Genomic DNA, 19,417 nt, shown 5'->3' with positions numbered 1-19,417 from the left:
GCACCTCTATGCCACAAACACAGCGTGGACTTGGTCCGCATGGCTGCGCAAGACACATGAGTGCCTTTTTGTTGCACTACCTCCAACATGACAGTCGTATTGTCAAAATTAGAAGTGATGATGACTACTGGATTGCCACACTATTAGATCCCCGGTACAAGTCCAAATTTTGTGACATAATTCCAGCCATAGAAAGGGACGCACGTATGCAGGAGTATCAGCAGAAGCTGTTACTCGATCTTAGCTCGGCTTTTCCACCAAACAACCGTGCAGGTGCAGGGAGGGAATCTCCCAGTTGTAACTTGACAAACATGGGACGGTCTCGTCATCTTCAACAGTCTACCCGTACCAGTAGGACCGTATCTGGTGCCGGTAACAGCAATTTTATGGAATCTTTTCATAATTTTTTTAGACCCTCTTTTGCAAGGCCACCAGAGACAACAAGTCTGACACATACTCAACGGCTGGAGAGGATGATACAGGAGTATCTCCAAATGAACATCGATGCCATGACTGTGCAACTGGAGCCTTGCTCCTTTTGGGCTTCAAACCTAGAAAAATGGCCAGAGCTCTCCAGTTACGCCTTGGAGATTTTGTCGTGTCCAGCTGCCAGCGTTGTCTCTGAACGTGTATTCAGTGCTGCTGGGTGTGTGCTGACAGATAAGCGCACGCGTCTGTCCAGTGACAATGTGGACAGACTGATGTTCATCAAAATGAACAAGTCATGGATCCAGAAGGAATTTACTACCCCTGTGTCATCCTGGGGAGAGTAAATGCTTGTTGATTTGGAATGTGCTTGATGCAAATCAAAACATCCTGTTTGCAACTAGGGCCCAAGTGCTGCCACTGATGGGGTGGGTGTCTGTGTGGCCCAATTTTTGGAAAAAAGGGAGACTCCGCTTGGAGTAACCCTTGCTTGCTGTGTTTTTAAAAGAAGCCAAGATGAACAGAGCTGGGATCAGGAAAGACTTTGCTACCTACCCCGGTGTCATCCTGGGGACGGTTAAGAATAGCGTATTTTTGAATGTGCTTGATGCAAATGTAGCTGTGAAGTGTACAACTGGGGCACAACTGCTGCCACTGAAGGGGTGGGTGTGTGTGGGGCCCAATTTTTGGAAAAAAGGGAGACTCCGCTTGGAGTAACCCTTGCTTGCTGTGTTTTTAAAAGAAGCCAAGATGAACAGAGCTGGGATCAGGAAAGACTTTGCTACCTACCCCGGTGTCATCCTGGGGACGGTTAATTATGGCGTATTTTTGAATGTGCTTGATGCAAATCAAAACATCCTGTTTGCAACAAGGGCCCAAGTGCTGCCACTGATGGGGTGGGTGTCTGTGTGGCCCAATTTTTGGAAAAAAGGGAGACTCCGCTTGGAGTAACCCTTGCTCGCTGTGTTTTTAAAAGAAGCCAAGATGAACAGAGCTGGGATCAGGAAAGACTTTGCTACCTACCCCGGTGTCATCCTGGGGACGGTTAATTATGGCGTATTTTTGAATGTGCTTGATGCAAATCAAAACATCCTGTTTGCAACTAGGGCCCAAGTGCTGCCACTGATGGGGTGGGTGTCTGTGTGGCCCAATTTTTGGAAAAAAGGGAGACTCCGCTTGGAGTAACCCTTGCTTGCTGTGTTTTTAAAAGAAGCCAAGATGAACAGAGCTGGGATCAGGAAAGACTTTGCTACCTACCCCGGTGTCATCCTGGGGACGGTTAAGAATAGCGTATTTTTGAATGTGCTTGATGCAAATGTAGCTGTGAAGTGTACAACTGGGGCACAACTGCTGCCACTGAAGGGGTGGGTGTGTGTGGGGCCCAATTTTTGGAAAAAAGGGAGACTCCGCTTGGAGTAACCCTTGCTTGCTGTGTTTTTAAAAGAAGCCAAGATGAACAGAGCTGGGATCAGGAAAGACTTTGCTACCTACCCCGGTGTCATCCTGGGGACGGTTAATTATGGCGTATTTTTGAATGTGCTTGATGCAAATCAAAACATCCTGTTTGCAACTAGGGCCCAAGTGCTGCCACTGATGGGGTGGGTGTCTGTGTGGCCCAATTTTTGGAAAAAAGGGAGACTCCGCTTGGAGTAACCCTTGCTTGCTGTGTTTTTAAAAGAAGCCAAGATGAACAGAGCTGGGATCAGGAAAGACTTTGCTACCTACCCCGGTGTCATCCTGGGGACGGTTAAGAATAGCGTATTTTTGAATGTGCTTGATGCAAATGTAGCTGTGAAGTGTACAACTGGGGCACAACTGCTGCCACTGAAGGGGTGGGTGTGTGTGGGGCCCAATTTTTGGAAAAAAGGGAGACTCCGCTTGGAGTAACCCTTGCTTGCTGTGTTTTTAAAAGAAGCCAAGATGAACAGAGCTGGGATCAGGAAAGACTTTGCTACCTACCCCGGTGTCATCCTGGGGACGGTTAATTATGGCGTATTTTTTAATGTGCTTGATGCAAATCAAAACATCCTGTTTGCAACTAGGGCCCAAGTGCTGCCACTGATGGGGTGGGTGTCTGTGTGGCCCAATTTTTGGAAAAAAGGGAGACTCCGCTTGGAGTAACCCTTGCTTGCTGTGTTTTTAAAAGAAGCCAAGATGAACAGAGCTGGGATCAGGAAAGACTTTGCTACCTACCCCGGTGTCATCCTGGGGACGGTTAATTATGGCGTATTTTTGAATGTGCTTGATGCAAATCAAAACATCCTGTTTGCAACTAGGGCCCAAGTGCTGCCACTGATGGGGTGGGTGTCTGTGTGGCCCAATTTTTGGAAAAAAGGGAGACTCCGCTTGGAGTAACCCTTGCTTGCTGTGTTTTTAAAAGAAGCCAAGATGAACAGAGCTGGGATCAGGAAAGACTTTGCTACCTACCCCGGTGTCATCCTGGGGACGGTTAAGAATAGCGTATTTTTGAATGTGCTTGATGCAAATGTAGCTGTGAAGTGTACAACTGGGGCACAACTGCTGCCACTGAAGGGGTGGGTGCGTGTGGGGCCCAATTTTTGGAAAAAAGGGAGACTCCGCTTGGAGTAACCCTTGCTTGCTGTGTTTTTAAAAGAAGCCAAGATGAACAGAGCTGGGATCAGGAAAGACTTTGCTACCTACCCCGGTGTCATCCTGGGGACGGTTAATTATGGCGTATTTTTGAATGTGCTTGATGCAAATCAAAACATCCTGTTTGCAACTAGGGCCCAAGTGCTGCCACTGATGGGGTGGGTGTCTGTGTGGCCCAATTTTTGGAAAAAAGGGAGACTCCGCTTGGAGTAACCCTTGCTTGCTGTGTTTTTAAAAGAAGCCAAGATGAACAGAGCTGGGATCAGGAAAGACTTTGCTACCTACCCCGGTGTCATCCTGGGGACGGTTAATTATGGCGTATTTTTGAATGTGCTTGATGCAAATCAAAACATCCTGTTTGCAACTAGGGCCCAAGTGCTGCCACTGATGGGGTGGGTGTCTGTGTGGCCCAATTTTTGGAAAAAAGGGAGACTCCGCTTGGAGTAACCCTTGCTTGCTGTGTTTTTAAAAGAAGCCAAGATGAACAGAGCTGGGATCAGGAAAGACTTTGCTACCTACCCCGGTGTCATCCTGGGGACGGTTAATTATGGCGAATTTTGGAATGTGCTTGATGCAAATCAAAACATCCTGTTTGCAACTAGGGCCCAAGTGCTGCCACTGATGGGGTGGGTGTCTGTGTGGCCCAATTTTTGGAAAAAAGGGAGACTCCGCTTGGAGTAACCCTTGCTTGCTGTGTTTTTAAAAGAAGCCAAGATGAACAAGTCATGGGTCAGCAAAGACTTTATCTACCTACCCCGGTGTCATCCTGGGGACGGATAAGAATGGCGTATTTTTGAATGTGCTTGATGCAAATCAAAACATCCTGTTTGCAACTAGGGCCCAAGTGCTGCCACTGATGGGGTGGGTGTCTGTGTGGCCCAATTTTTGGAAAAAAGGGAGACTCCGCTTGGAGTAACCCTTGCTTGCTGTGTTTTTAAAAGAAGCCAAGATGAACAGAGCTGGGATCAGGAAAGACTTTGCTACCTACCCCGGTGTCATCCTGGGGACGGTTAATTATGGCGTATTTTTGAATGTGCTTGATGCAAATCAAAACATCCTGTTTGCAACTAGGGCCCAAGTGCTGCCACTGATGGGGTGGGTGTCTGTGTGGCCCAATTTTTGGAAAAAAGGGAGACTCCGCTTGGAGTAACCCTTGCTTGCTGTGTTTTTAAAAGAAGCCAAGATGAACAAGTCATGGGTCAGCAAAGACTTTATCTACCTACCCCGGTGTCATCCTGGGGACGGATAAGAATGGCGTATTTTTGAATGTGCTTGATGCAAATCAAAACATCCTGTTTGCAACTAGGGCCCAAGTCCTGCCACTGATGGGGTGGGTGTCTGTGTGGCCCAATTTTTGGAAAAAAGGGAGACTCCGCTTGGAGTAACCCTTGCTTGCTGTGTTTTTAAAAGAAGCCAAGATGAACAGAGCTGGGATCAGGAAAGACTTTGCTACCTACCCCGGTGTCATCCTGGGGACGGTTAATTATGGCGTATTTTTGAATTTGCTTGATGCAAATCAAAACATCCTGTTTGCAACTAGGGCCCAAGTGCTGCCACTGATGGGGTGGGTGTCTGTGTGGCCCAATTTTTGGAAAAAAGGGAGACTCCGCTTGGAGTAACCCTTGCTTGCTGTGTTTTTAAAAGAAGCCAAGATGAACAGAGCTGGGATCAGGAAAGACTTTGCTACCTACCCCGGTGTCATCCTGGGGACGGTTAATTATGGCGTATTTTTGAATGTGCTTGATGCAAATCAAAACATCCTGTTTGCAACTAGGGCCCAAGTGCTGCCACTGATGGGGTGGGTGTCTGTGTGGCCCAATTTTTGGAAAAAAGGGAGACTCCGCTTGGAGTAACCCTTGCTTGCTGTGTTTTTAAAAGAAGCCAAGATGAACAAGTCATGGGTCAGCAAAGACTTTATCTACCTACCCCGGTGTCATCCTGGGGACGGATAAGAATGGCGTATTTTTGAATGTGCTTGATGCAAATCAAAACATCCTGTTTGCAACTAGGGCCCAAGTCCTGCCACTGATGGGGTGGGTGTCTGTGTGGCCCAATTTTTGGAAAAAAGGGAGACTCCGCTTGGAGTAACCCTTGCTTGCTGTGTTTTTAAAAGAAGCCAAGATGAACAGAGCTGGGATCAGGAAAGACTTTGCTACCTACCCCGGTGTCATCCTGGGGACGGTTAAGAATAGCGTATTTTTGAATGTGCTTGATGCAAATGTAGCTGTGAAGTGTACAACTGGGGCACAACTGCTGCCACTGAAGGGGTGGGTGTGTGTGGGGCCCAATTTTTGGAAAAAAGGGAGACTCCGCTTGGAGTCACCTTGCGGTGTTTTACATGATTTTAGAATGGCGTGCCATGCCTATATCTGTGTGTCCTCCTCTTTTTCCTTGTCCAGCTGTTTTGTTTTCGCATGAGTATATGTCCTTGTCACTTTCCCATGTGTTTGTGTTGTGTTGTGAGTTGTTTGTCACCTTTTGGACACCTTTGAGGGTGTTTTCTAGGTGTTTTACTGTGTTTGTGATTGCCTGCCATTGTTTCCTATTGGCTCGAGTTCGGTTCGTCGAACGTTCGACGAGCCGAACTCGAACGGGAGCTCCGTTCGGCGAACCGACCTCGAGCCGAACCGGGACCGGTTCGCTCATCTCTACTCCTGGACATAGCATTCGAATTACCAGGTCCCTGAAGGCTGAAATGCGTAGTGGCCGGAAATCATGAACAATTACAATGGGCGTATGTGCTGTAGATCCTGCGTCAGTTGTAGCTTGGAACTTTGTCTTTTCACGGATTTGCCCGTCTCTCATGGTGTTGGGCTATTTTCGGATCAAAATGGTGTGTCCCTCCTTGGCCCGTATCATGGGTTATTTCAGGGGCAAATTTAACTCTCTTAGCACTTTTCTCCTTAATTGTGGCCGTTGAATTGTGGGGTCAAGGTCTATCCAACCAGCATATTTGTTGTTTTTCAGACAATTTAGGGCTCGTGCATAGTAATAATAACACAGGTTTCCAAGGGTAAAAATTTTTGAAAGATGTGATTTTTTTCATACTTTCGATCATTGGACTCAGTAAAAATATTGAAAAATTATCATCACGTACAGTTTTTTCACAAACACTGATTCTATAGGTGTTAGGGCCAGGTGGACGGGCAGACCCAGGAGGTGGATCCACTGGGCCGAACACCTTAATGAAGGCAAGGGGTCCGGTAGCCGGAGCACTACGGGTAGCAGGACAGTCCGTGCAAAAGAGTGGAATGGAGAAGTCCCTGGGACCACGGAGTCACTGATGGTAGTCCGGGTGACGGAGCTCAGGTTCGGAGGCCGAGATGTCAGGCAGAGTCCGGAACCGATGGAGCGAGAGGACGGGTCACCACAGGGATCAGAGATGGTACGGACTGACGGGATGGCAGATAGTCAGCGTTCGGGGTTCGGGAATCGGCAGGACCGGATGGCGAGGCAGGAGCGGCTCTAGAAGAGAGATAGGTAAGTATATCACAGAGACACAAGGAGACCTGACTCCTAGCTTAGGAAACACGAAGAACAGGCCCCGCCCACTTGGACATTAAACCCCTTTATACCCTGTACCTGTGTGTTCAATTTCCTGTCAGTGGACGCTGGCCCTTTAAGAGAGAGTCAATGCCCGCGCGCGCGCCCTAATGCGCATGCGCGAGGCCCGGGTGCCAGAAGCCAGGGCAGGGAGCGGTGTATAGGAAGCAGGGGAGCCGGCCTGGAGCAGGGCTGCCGACGGGCGCCGGGAGCGGGGACCGGGCCGCCTGGGGACCGCAGGTGGTGGAGGCTGGAGACCGTGGAGCGGGGGATGTCTGCCAGAGGAGCCGGGGAGCGAAGCAGGGAAGCCGGGGAGCGTGGCAGGTGAGCCGGGGGGCAGAGCAGGGGACCCGGAGAGCGTGACAATAGGTTTCCAAAAGGTTAGAATTCTGAAAAGATTCCCTCCATACTTTTCTGAAGATGGTGCTCTAGTGTATTCAAGCGATGTTCCTGTGCTGATGGAAAATGTAACATTAAGTACAATGTGAGCGAGTGGAGACACGTCATTGTTTCATCCAAAAAGTCTGAAAGCTGTGCTACTGCTCAATGGCAGTAAGTATTCTTCAGTGTGTGTAGGGCATGTGTCGCGGGCAGAGGGGCCACGCACGCTACGCTCGGGTTCGGGGACTTCTGCTGCTGCTGCTGCTCGGTGGCTCGAGCGGAGGGCCAGATCCGGGGACTCGAGCAGCGCTCCTCGCCCACGAGTGAAAAGGGGGTGGTTTGTTTGGGGAGATAGTTAGTGACGTCACCCACAGGTCGTGGTGATAATGGGCACCACCACTGCTGGTGACGGGGATCCCGGGAGCGATGGCAGGGAGCAGCTAGGATGTTGGTTCCCCCTCCGTGGGTAGGGGTTGGTGATCCCGGGGCCCGGTGGCGGTACGGGGAGGCTGGATGGCTGGGGTGTACGTACCGAGGGAGCCCGTTTGCCCGCAGGCGCTGGCCCTTGGATCTCTAGCCTATGGCGGTGGCTTTTTATCCTCACGGTGTGGACGGTTGCCTTCTGTCGGGTCTTGGGTGTTAGGGAACCCCTGGGATTCCGGTCACTCTCGGATTTGACCAATGTCGGCGGCTCCTAGCCTGGTCAGGGTCCAATGGCCCTGCCTTTGTGCTTGGTACAGATCCGCTCACCGGTTCAGTTCCCCTCGGGTCACCGCCCGTCCCCGGTCCTACGGTTCAGCTGACTTGTACCACCTCCTGCAGACGGCCACCACCGTCTGCCGACCTTGCTGACAGTGCCTGGGCTCCTACCCAGACACTAACAGTTTCTGTCCTCTCACTTTCCACTACAAAACTAAACTAACTGCTTTTTCCCGCCTCCGGGCCTGTGAACTCCTCGGTGGGTGGGGCCAACCGCCTGGCTCCGCCCCACCTGGTGTGGACATCAGAGCCTGGAGGAGGCAACAAGGATTTTGTGTGACTGATGTAGACTATCCAGGGGAGGGGGTGTGTGTGATTTTGTGTTTGTGACTACCTGGCTAGTCCAGGGCGTCACACATGCTATGCACTTGGAAGAAAGCTGTGAGAATTTAGACTTTATTCTCAAGAAACTTAACTACAAGGAGCATGGATGGTCAATATGTGGTGGTCTAAAAATGTTCTCATTGCTTCTTGGGCAGCAAGGAGGATATATTAAATACCCATGCTGTTCTGCCTCATGGCAGCCTGCTAATAGTCATTCATTGAAATTTCTGTTACAATCCCTAGAGGTCATTGTTATTCTTTTGAATTGCTGAGTTTCCCTTTAAGCTAAATGTATTCTGGGTAAGGAATGCCTCCCTGAGCTGAGAAGAAGCCTGCAGCCATTTTTTCTTTGGATTTGTCAGGAAAGGACATGCCGACTTACCTCTCTGTACATTCACCCCTGCCTAGTGTAATCCGGTGAGCAAAGCAAATTACATGTGTTAGTGATAGAATCCTAGATGGAAGAGTGTAGTAAATGCATTGTACATTGTACTTCTACACCTTTAGTGTCATCCCTGTCTTGTTTGTCTAGATAAGATTTCTATGTATTGCAGATGCAGTGACCTTTCACCTACATTCTCGTAAGAACTGCATCTCATGTACTGTTATGCTATGTTAACTCTGTATTAACACTGTACTGACTGTAATCATTTTCTTGTTATAGTTTTTACCCGTATAAAACAGTATCTTGGATATACCGTATTCTGTCTTCAACTGCATCTTGGATATTCCTATATTCACTGTATATTCCATGTATACTGCAATCAAGTTCACGTTACCAGCTAATAAATCAAGGCTATTGAACTCCACAGTCTGTTTATTTGAAATGTGAACTAGGGTTTAGCTGTATGCTAGAGATTCACAGCATTACGTAAAAGAAGGCAGAACACATGCTTTTTGTGTGAATTGGAAAGCCAGGTTAGGACTCTTCACTGGAGCAAAAAAAATTGGCCAACAAGAACATCTTTGTAACCGGGACTCAAGAACATTGTTGCATAAAGCTTAGTTGATCCCACCTAAAGTTCTCTTGCCACCACTCCACTGTAAGCTTGGACTGATGAAGCTGTTTGTGAAAGCGCTACTGAAAGAAGGAGAGATGTTTAAGTACCTGTGTACCAAGTTTCAGGGACTGTCAGAATCAAGTCTGAAGGAAGGTGTGATGCCCTGGCAAAACCAGGTAGTTACAGATAGGCCCCCGCACAACACCTTTCCTCACTTAGGAAACACACAGCCGACCTGAAACCCTAGTCACCTAGGACACTGAAGCCAGGACCGAAACCAGCGGCCTAGCTAATTAAATGATTGAGGGCAGGATTATAGGTCCTATCCCACCTAAAGTCCCTCAAAGAAGACAACAGCCCACTGATAGGGATAAGGCCACCGCCAGGGCCCTTAGATCCCACGGGCCAGCGCCTGCGGGCACGGCTCCTTAGGCCATATCCAGCCGGGAGCGGACTCCTGAGTTCCAGACCAGGCAGTCCACCATACACAAAAACAAGTGCAGAGTAAAGGACAGCGAGCACCAGCCTGGGTGGGGGACCTGAATGCAACTGGCCGGGGCGGCAGGCCACCAGCACCTTTGGTTTACCGAAAGACTCGTGTGATTCATTTACTGTGAGTAACCAAACATCCCCCTGCTTGCTCAGGCGCGCCGGCCCTTGCCATCACCATACCCTGCACAAAGACACTGGGCCCCGGGGCAATCATCCCTACACACGGAGGGGTTAACATCCAGCTGCCACTACATCTCTCCCGGGTATCCCATAACGGCAGCGGTGGTGTCCCACCTCACCACACACCGTTGGTGGCGTCACAAACTTAATACGGCCTAGCCCATACATCTACATTCCTCCTTTTATTCGACATGTCCGCGAGACCCCCGGGTCGAGCCACTCTCTTAGAAGGTCTGGATCCGACCAACGGCGGCTGCTGGCACAGGGGCAGCACAAAAGCATTTTTGTGGGTTCGGATATTCAGAAACCCATGAATGAAGGATGACGTGTTTTAAACAATAATGAAAACTGTTGAAAAAAGGGCTTGGGACTCTTTGAAAGAAGCAATAAATACGTTTCTAGGTAACAACAAAGAATCAAAATTTAAGTCCATCGTGGAGAACATGCTGAAACGTTTCAAAGCCTTGGGTTGTCTAATGAATTTGAAGTTACATTTTTTACATTCCTATTTGGACTACTTGTCTGAAAACCTTGGTGCTGGTGGGAAGAACAAGAAGGTTTTCATCGGAATATCAAGGAGATGGAACGACGATACCAAAGTAAATGAAACGTGAACATGATTGCCGGATGCTTCACAGAGAAGATCCACAGGCCTTCTATAAGAGAAAAGGGGGATCTAGAGAAAAGGAAAAAGTGCAAGAATAAATTTCTAATAAAGTTGCAGAATGACTGTACAATAAATAAATGTATTTTATATATAAAATTGTGAATATTTTTGGTTACAATAAGTATTTTTCTTGTTCATGTCACTTGTATGTAACTTCACACATGGATTGTACAAAATCAATATTTGATGGTTAAAAAAAAATATTTTTTTTTTTTTTAAATCAGGACATTAGAAAACATAATAATCAGTCACTGGATTTGAAGTTTCATAAACCAAAATTTGACATAGCTGTGTAATTTGTCGGGCACCCACCGACAATAGAATAGCGCCAGATTTAGGAAGCTGGCTGAGGTCTGCAAAGTCTGTAGCCAGGTGACAAAATTGGCCAACCTGGGTTTCTTCCTTAAGTAGTCTCTGGTATGATGATATGGTATAATCCTGGCAGCCGGAGTCGAAATCCCTAGATTGCGGTTATGATCTCCAATCGGAATTGAAGCCCCTAGATTGAAGCCATGTAGCCAAGTGATCCTCTAGTTGAAGCCAAAGTCCCTAGACCGAGTCCACAAGGCATCCTGGTTCTGATCCCCTAGCCAGCTCTTAAGAGCTTAGACTAGATCATGCAACATCCATCAACAACCTGGTGACTCCAAGAAGTCCCCTTTTATAGCCATAACCTTCCCTTAGGATATACTGTGCCCTTATCAGATTGGTTGTACAAGGTTGCTTCTCTTATTGGATGAATTTCAAGCTGCATGGATAATGTTCATTTAAATGATGTGGATAGAAAGACTGAAGATATCTACATGTAGTCTGAAATCCATCATGAATCAATACTATTTTACACAGTCATAAGCAGCCCATGGGCATTCACCTGCATTCAAACCAATAACAGCTCATAGACCAGACAATCCATCTACCACTGGACCAAAGACAGGAAGTTAAATCCACTGCCTGCGGTAACCAACTTAATCCTATAGGCTACTCACACAACAAACCCAACAGAAAGGAAAAAAACATGGCTTCGATTATCCATCCAATGAAAACGCATAACCATTGTGAGCCATTGGACAATGCAATTGGACACTTGGTGACATGGTGCACGGCCCAATGAATCAAGTCTTTACTTCATATTCACGGTTTAAGCCCTTGGGTTCTAATGTGCCCAGAGTACATATCCAGAAAGATTCTCTTTCTTTGAGCTAAACACAAGTCAACAATACATTGTAAGCAGATTCTATTACCAGTCCCACACCATTTTGTGACGCATAATCACACAGTGATCCAATTAAGATTCCAAGTCATCGAACATGTCCAAGCCATACGCAGAGGAGGCAATAGAATTAGGAAGCTCAAAGAAAGGGAATCTTTCTGGATATATACTCTGGGCACATTGGAACCCAAAGGCTTAAACCATGAATATGAAGTACAGACTTGATTCATTGGGCCATGCATGGACATAATGGACATAATTCTAATAGGCAGGACAGGTAATAAGGAGCACAAGTTATATGCTAAAATGTGTTGTGTGACAAGACAGACACAGGAAAGGACATGATAACAGGTGTAGGGACCAACAAGGTGAGACAAGGGGTATCAGGATAGGGTCAAGTAGGTATGAATGTAGTAATGGGGCAGGCATAGAGAATTGTATGTGAATGTGAATTACAATAAATCACTAAGGAAAGGAATATGTGAGTGTGTGCCTAATGTAAACTAATATTGTACTGGCAAAATTATAGATGGAAAGGGAAAAGGGGAGGGGGGAGAGAGGAGGCTGTAATTGACTACAAGGGTATGAGTTATGAGTGATCATAGGGATAGTGTTACATAAGTGGAAATACCTATGGAGGACCGGATGTGTAAGCGCATACCTTATACAAACCTATAGAGTGCTGATGGGTGAGAGTGTGATGTTAGATATAAGACATCCTATAGTGAATAGTGAGCCGTAATCAAGTGCAACAGGGATATTTCACGTGACTATGGGAACCTGGAAGGTAAAGAAAGGGGAGAAAAAACTGTTAGACAAGGTAATCAGACATAATGTAACCAGTTGATCAGACATGATCACCTGGTTTGAGACCCCCTGCCTTACACTATATAGATATCATGTTCATTCCCCATCTATCTTGCTCAGGAGAGCATCTCCCTCCCCCGGCACCAAGAGCAGCTCATACTGAATTGTTACATTGACTAGTAACACTGCACACAGAAATGCACCTTAATATTCCACTGTTAACCCTTTCCTCCCAGCAGTAACACACAACTCCTCACCTTGATATCATGGTGATTTATGGTCAGAATGACTTCAATGCGATCAGTGATTTCTATTCTAGCTCTGCTCACATAGATTTTATATCCACACTCAACTATAGGCCGTTCTTCATATTTTGGGGGCTTTTAGTCAGATATACTAGTTTGTGCCTGTATAGTATTGGTGTAGATGGGAGTGTAGGGCATGGGTTACATGGCACTGTGGTGGAATACTGATGGGAGGTATTGGTGCTGTGTTTGATGCTTCTACTGGGTATTTTCCTACAAATACTGGAACAGCTCACTGCTTAGAATGATCCTTCCCAGCTCTATAATATATTATATATACCCCACAATGCAGGCTCACACACACATTTGTCTCAAGTGTGTTGTAGGGACACAGATACAGTCTTGGTCATGTGACTAAAGGCTACTTTACACACTGCGATATCGGTCCCGATATCGCTAGTGTGGGTACCCGCCCCCATCTGTTGCGCGACACGGGCAAATCGCTGCCCATGCCGCACAACACCGACCAGACCCGTCACACATACTTACCTGCCCGGCGACGTCGCTGTGTCCGGCGAACCGCCTCCTTTCTAAGGGGGCGGTCCGTGCGGCGTCACAGCGACGTCACTGAGCGACCGCCCAATAGCAGCGGAGGGGCGGAGATGAGTGGCCGGAACATCCCGCCCACCTCCTTCCTTCCTCATAGCGGCTGGGAGGCAGGTAAGGAGAGGTTCCTCGTTTCTGCGGTGTCACACGGAGCGATGTGTGCTACCGCAGGAGCGACGAACTACATCATTACTGCTGCAGTAACGATAATCGAGAATGGAGACCCATGTCACCGATGAGCGATTTTGCACGTTTTTGCAACGATGCAAAATCGCTCATCGGTATCACACGCAGCAACATCGCTAATGCGGCCGGATGTGCGTCACAAATTCCGTGACCCCAACGACTCCGCATTAGCGATGTCGCAGCGTGTAAAGCCCCCTTTAGTGGGAGTGGTGTACAGGGTCTTAGCAGTAAAGAGTATTCCATATTTCTGCCAGATACCCACAGAGATATTGAAATTTGAAAAAAGAGACTTCTGCTCATTGAAGGTAAGAACTGCTCACATAGCGTTCAACTCCACAGCAAACGAGTGCTCTAGCACTGGCATCTCAGCAGGGATATTCCCCTACTACACATGTGTGTCTAGGTCACTGTGACAGTTTACAGGACATAACTCAGGGCACCTAGACAGAAGGCAGAGGGACTACTTTCTATTTCTGGTGTAGAGCTTAGTACAATATATATATATTTATACTATTACATGGGACACATGTACCTTGTATTACCATTATTCGCTGTATATGAACCCCTTTTCTCCGGGCATTATTTGTCTATAGCATTTTTCACGAACCTGAGGCAACTGAGAACCCTTCAGTGAAGGAATTCCACTAACCCTCACAATACCTACCAGGGGCCTCCCTGCAGTAACTCAGGTAGTTGTACCCATTCTCTTTCCGCATTCTATGTGTTCTTCTTCTTTCTTCTTTTTTTTCTTTTTTCTTCTTTTTATTTCTATCATGTAGTTCAGGGGTTTATAGATATATGTCCTGCATCTCATATTTCCTTTAGTGGTGCTTCTTACCCATTCTCATATCATTTACCCTAGTATTTCATGATCCTGAGGCGACTGAGAACCCTTTAATAAAGGAATCCTTTTTCACCTGAATTGTCAAGTGATACTTACCAGTGACTATCACGTAATGTTACAGGTAGTTCCATTTTCTTCCTCTTCTTTCTCTCCTTTCTTCTTTGTCACACGGTCCATTGTGTTATAGCCCACGTGTCATGATAACACTTGTACCATCTTTTCATTTAGATTCCACCTACAATTATTTACCGATTCCAGTTCTGGAATAGGCTTTCATCATCTACTCACTAGAATTCTCAAGTTCATAAGGTACTGAGACATATACATGTTCACACCATTATAAAGAACAAAGTATAAACATTGAGGTTTTTCTCACACCCATGTTCCTGTGTTCTTTGATATGATATGTGTTCATTTCCTTCACTATATAGGATTGCAAGTTTTCCATTTGTACCTTAATGGCAATGACGCTATACAATTGAACACATATCATCCTGTTATCCATATAGGTGTGTATTTACCTGCTTGACTATTTTTGGTTGTTTGATCCAGAATGTTTCTCCAGATAGGTCATGTGGAAATTTTCTTTCCTCAGTACAAATGTTTTCACTATGGCTTTGGAAAATTTTTTTGTATGTGCATCATGGTCATTTGACCCATTGTACTCTCAAGTAGCAATATATTGTACTGTTATGTTGTACTATGTACTAATTACGTGTTTATATGGTTTTGTAACCCTTTATGATCTTAGATAACTTTATCCTTGATAAAGACCTAAAAACAAGCTCGAAACGTTGGATGAATTATCCTTTTGCACAAATAAAGAATTTTCAGCATTCTAAGAGTTCTTTTCTTACGTTATTGATCACTATAGTGTGCCAGAGCTATTTCTATTGAATTAACTCTTATTTTTTCTGAGCACCTGCTATATACACAGTGAGCCAGACATATTCAATTTTCATTCAGAAGGCAGAGGGAAGCCTTAGCAGCTGAGCCTATATCTTGGCTTGTGAGCATTAGAACAGGCCGGCGATTACAGGGTAACATGAAAAATGTCCAGCTTGCATTATGACTAGAACATGACAATATCCTTTTAAGTACTAACCTATGATGCGTTCCTAAGCAGTTGATGTTATATGTTCTACATTTCATTTTCTGCATACTTTACAAGTAGTAGAATTTGCTTTGATATAGGCAACTGGATTTTCACAATGAAAAGGCAAAGGATAACGCCCGAAAAAGACGCCATACATTATGTCAGTGCCATCACTGACAAACCTGGATTGACCATGAAATACATCAATCCCCTTAAAGGTGAGTTAAAACAAGTTTTAACTAAATTGCCTTAATATTGTCATGCATTAGAATGACTGTCTTAGGTAATGATAAATATTTTCTACAGGAAGAGGAGTGTTTGCTGAAACTGAAATCGAAAAAGGGAGTTTTGTTGCAGAATATCGAGGTGAGCTCACGTATGCACTTACGATGGTAGACAACTACTCGAGATTTATGGTTGTGGTACAAGTCAAAGATCTAATGGCCCATACTGCAGCGAAGGTCTTCCAAGCACACTTATGCAGACCTCATGGCTACTCAGAGAGAGTCCTCACAGATCAAGGCACTGCCTTTGAAGCGGAAATCTTCAAGGACTTCTGCAGCTTTTACCGATGCAGGAAGATGCGTACTACACCCTACCATGCTCAAACCAATGGTTATCAACCTGCTCAGGACTTTACCCCATATTCCAGATGTGGCCTTACAAGTGATTTATAGAGGGGTAACAATACGTTGGGATCATCGGATCTAATCTCCCTTTTTATACACCCTAAAATCTTGTTTGCGTTAGAATAAACAATAACATCATAAAGGTATAGCAGTACCGTTTCAAAGTTTCGGTGTCCCAAGCAGCATTCCATCAGCCTCTGGAAGGTTCCTGGCAAATTGCACAGCTCGAAGGGCATGCTTTTGAACTCGCAGAGACCCATCGGGGTGGCAAAGGCGGTCTTCTTCCGGTCTGCCTCAGCAACGGACACTTGCCAATAGTGACTAGTGAGATCAAGGGTAGAAAAATAATTTGCAGTTGTCAATGCAGCTAGCTATTCCTCAATACAGGGGAGTGGTGCTGTCCTTCTTCTTTAACAGGACCAACGGAGCTGCCCAGAGGCTACAACTGTCACGGATAACCCCAGCCTCCTTCATGTTGCTCAACATGTCCTTGGTACACTGGTAATGTGCAGGTAGATTTGGCTTATATCTCTCTTTGATGGGTGGGTGTGCACTTGTGGGGATGTAGTGTTTGACCCCTTTTATTTTTCAAAAGTCTAGCGGATGTTTGCTGAAGACTTGCTCGTATTCTTGCACTAGCCTGTAGACCCCCTTCTTGTGATGTGAAGGTGTGGAGTCAGTGCCTACGTGTAATTCCTTACACCACTCCTCTGGCTGACTTGGTGAGCTGTCACTGAATGGGTGGGCTGAAGCAATGGTGGATGCTGCTGTTTGGATAGCATGTGTATCTACTGAGAACAGCTTATCAATGGTGGCAAATCGGAGCAGCTTAATCTTTTGCTCTCCGCAGTTCAACACTCTCATGGGCACTCTTCCCTTCCATATTAATGAATAAAACTATGATGTAAATAGCATATAGATACCCCACAAATGCAGATAAAAGTAGGTTATGGGAAAAGGGGGAAGAGAGAAACAGGAAAATAGTGGAAAAAAGTATAACTTCCAGGTGGGAGAGGAAATGGCAGCACAGCCAGTGGAGGTGAAGCAAGGGGAGCCTGCAACTAAAGAGTTGAGAGCGTTATCACATGGTGACTGAGCCTGATTGTAACGGGAGCATAGAGGTGCCGATCCTGTCTTACCTGCGTTGGTGTAGAAGTGGGTGTCCTGTGGTGGAGTCAGCTATGTGCAGTGGTGGCCGTGGGTTCTTTTATGTGCGACCGTAGTAATAGCTGTGCCCACTTCCTGTATGGGAATGGAATGCAGTGAGGCTAATGGAACGCACGCCTGCGCATTTGTGTTTAACGTCGCGCATGTGCAGAACGGAGAAAAGGCTGCGCTCACTTCCTAATGAAAGGGAGTGAGACGCAGCTGGGAAGGGAAGGGAAAAGATTAGGGTTTGGGGATGATGAAAGGGCTTTCTACGGGCAAGGATGGCAAAGGGTGGCAGTGACGGAAAGTCAGGCAGATGGTCCTGTCCTGTCCTGTCCGTCCGTCTTTTTGTATCATGAATTGGAAAGACTGCAAGGGGGAGGGGAGGTGCTTGTGCCCAAAAGGAGGAGTTATTCAGATTCATTGCAGTGGGCGGCGGCTGCAAAAAGTACCATTCTCCTTGTTTTTGCTCTGCAAAACAGCCTTTTCAAGGGTTTGGCTTGGGTGACAAAATGTCTTCTGTAGGCGTGGGTTTGTCTCCCTCTCCCTAAGATGTGTCCGGTATAGGCCAGGGTGCCACTCAAGGCCGTAACCAATTCGGGTTATAGCTTCTCGGCCTTTTGGCTAAGATCAAGTGTAGTTTCGGAGGACGCTACCTTGGTCGGTACTGGAAGGTGCCTGGGATTGCACGTCTGCCGGCCTTGAGGGAGTGTGTGCGCCTTCTGGTGACACATAGCCCTCTTGTGCCTGGACGGTTCCCAGGCAACGGGAGGCGATCACCTTTGTTATTTTGAAGTCCTACTGATAAACAGAAAAAAAAAAAATTAAATCTGTTCTTATCAGTTTAATATCTGATACGTCCCCTCTCTAGGGACCATATATTAAATGGATTTTTAGAACAAGGAGATGGAAAAAATCTTGCTCTGTCCACTCCACGCATTGACCTGGTATTGCAGTACCTCCAGGACCGGTGCACCCCTTCTTAACCGAGTTTCCAAAAGCAGAACTCAATTCACCTGATTCAAATGAGCCTCATTAGTGAATTGAAAGAAAGCAAAAACTTTATATGCACCTCAATTTGGCCAATTCACTTTTCACACTTTCACCCTTTTTTTTTATCTTTCACACCTTTTACTTGCTTTATTGATGCAAAAGCTGTGCCAAATAGCAAACTCATCTCCACTCAACTTGACCAACTCTGCTATGTCCCGTGCAGTATCTTATTCTCAGTCTTATCTAGATCATTTGCAATTGAATAGAATAGATCCCTTTTGGACACATTGGATTCAGCTGCTGCAGTGACTGCAGGTGTTAGAAGATGCAGACTTGGCATCAGGTGCTGTCTATCAGATTCCACTCCAATTAAAGCTTCCATTGTTTTTCGGTGTTTTCTTTGAGCAATGATGATGTCTTTAGTGATCTGTTGGCTCCCTCTCCTGGAGGAAGAGTTTGCTTGCTCTTGGACTTTCAAAAAGAGAGGTCATGATAGACATTTAGCTTCTGAGCCCAATTGGGGACAGTCATGGGTGATGAATGTTTTGCAACCTGCTGCGAAGCCTGATACCGCAATATAAGGAACGTCAAATACTAAGAATGGGCGGCCTATGAAAGAATTAGTACTTTCATTAAGCATACTTAAACGGCTAATTGGGAATAGACAAACTGTAAAAAGCCCTCTGAGAAAGCCCCTCTCTATCCTTTGTCAGTAAGCTTTTCTGTAGTCTGCCTGTTGATGTATTTTCCGTTTGAACAGTGCACAACATGAAGTGACGGAACACTGGCTTGTCACAATGTCCCCCGCTGACATCACAATAGCGCTGCTGCCTAGAAAGCCAGCTGCGCAGCAGAAGTTGCTCTTTGGGTGGGATGGTGGGCTAATGTATCTATTCCTGCTTGGTGAGAGTTTGACATGATCTAGAGCAACGAGTTCCAGCGGCTAGCGGTTGATTATTGGCTGTAATGGGGCTTTCTGGCTGGTGCTAGCCTTTCTTCTTAGCACACAGGAACCACAATCCCTACACCATGCTTCGATGGATTCTCTCATCCCAGCCCAGTAAAACTACATATTTCACACAGTTATAGGCAGCCCATGGGCATTCACCTAGATTAAAACCCATAACAGCTCATAGACCAAACAATCAATCTACCACTGGACCAAAGACAGGAAGCTAAATCCACTGCCTGCGGTAACTAACTTAATCCTATAGGCTACTCACACAACAAACCCAAGAGAAAGGAAAAAAACATGGCTTCGATTATCCA

General features: G+C 46.2%; 1 pseudogene; it reads left to right on the top strand.

Moving 5' to 3' along the window:
* Positions 1-17,930: 17,930 nt before the first annotated feature.
* On the top strand, positions 17,931-18,136 carry LOC142285890 (U2 spliceosomal RNA; annotated as a pseudogene).
* Positions 18,137-19,417: the final 1,281 nt, after the last annotated feature.

This window comes from Anomaloglossus baeobatrachus, unplaced genomic scaffold (genome assembly GCF_048569485.1).
Source record: "Anomaloglossus baeobatrachus isolate aAnoBae1 unplaced genomic scaffold, aAnoBae1.hap1 Scaffold_63, whole genome shotgun sequence".
Lineage (NCBI taxonomy): Eukaryota > Metazoa > Chordata > Amphibia > Anura > Aromobatidae > Anomaloglossus > Anomaloglossus baeobatrachus.
This window is presented reverse-complemented; position numbering and strand designations above follow the sequence as displayed.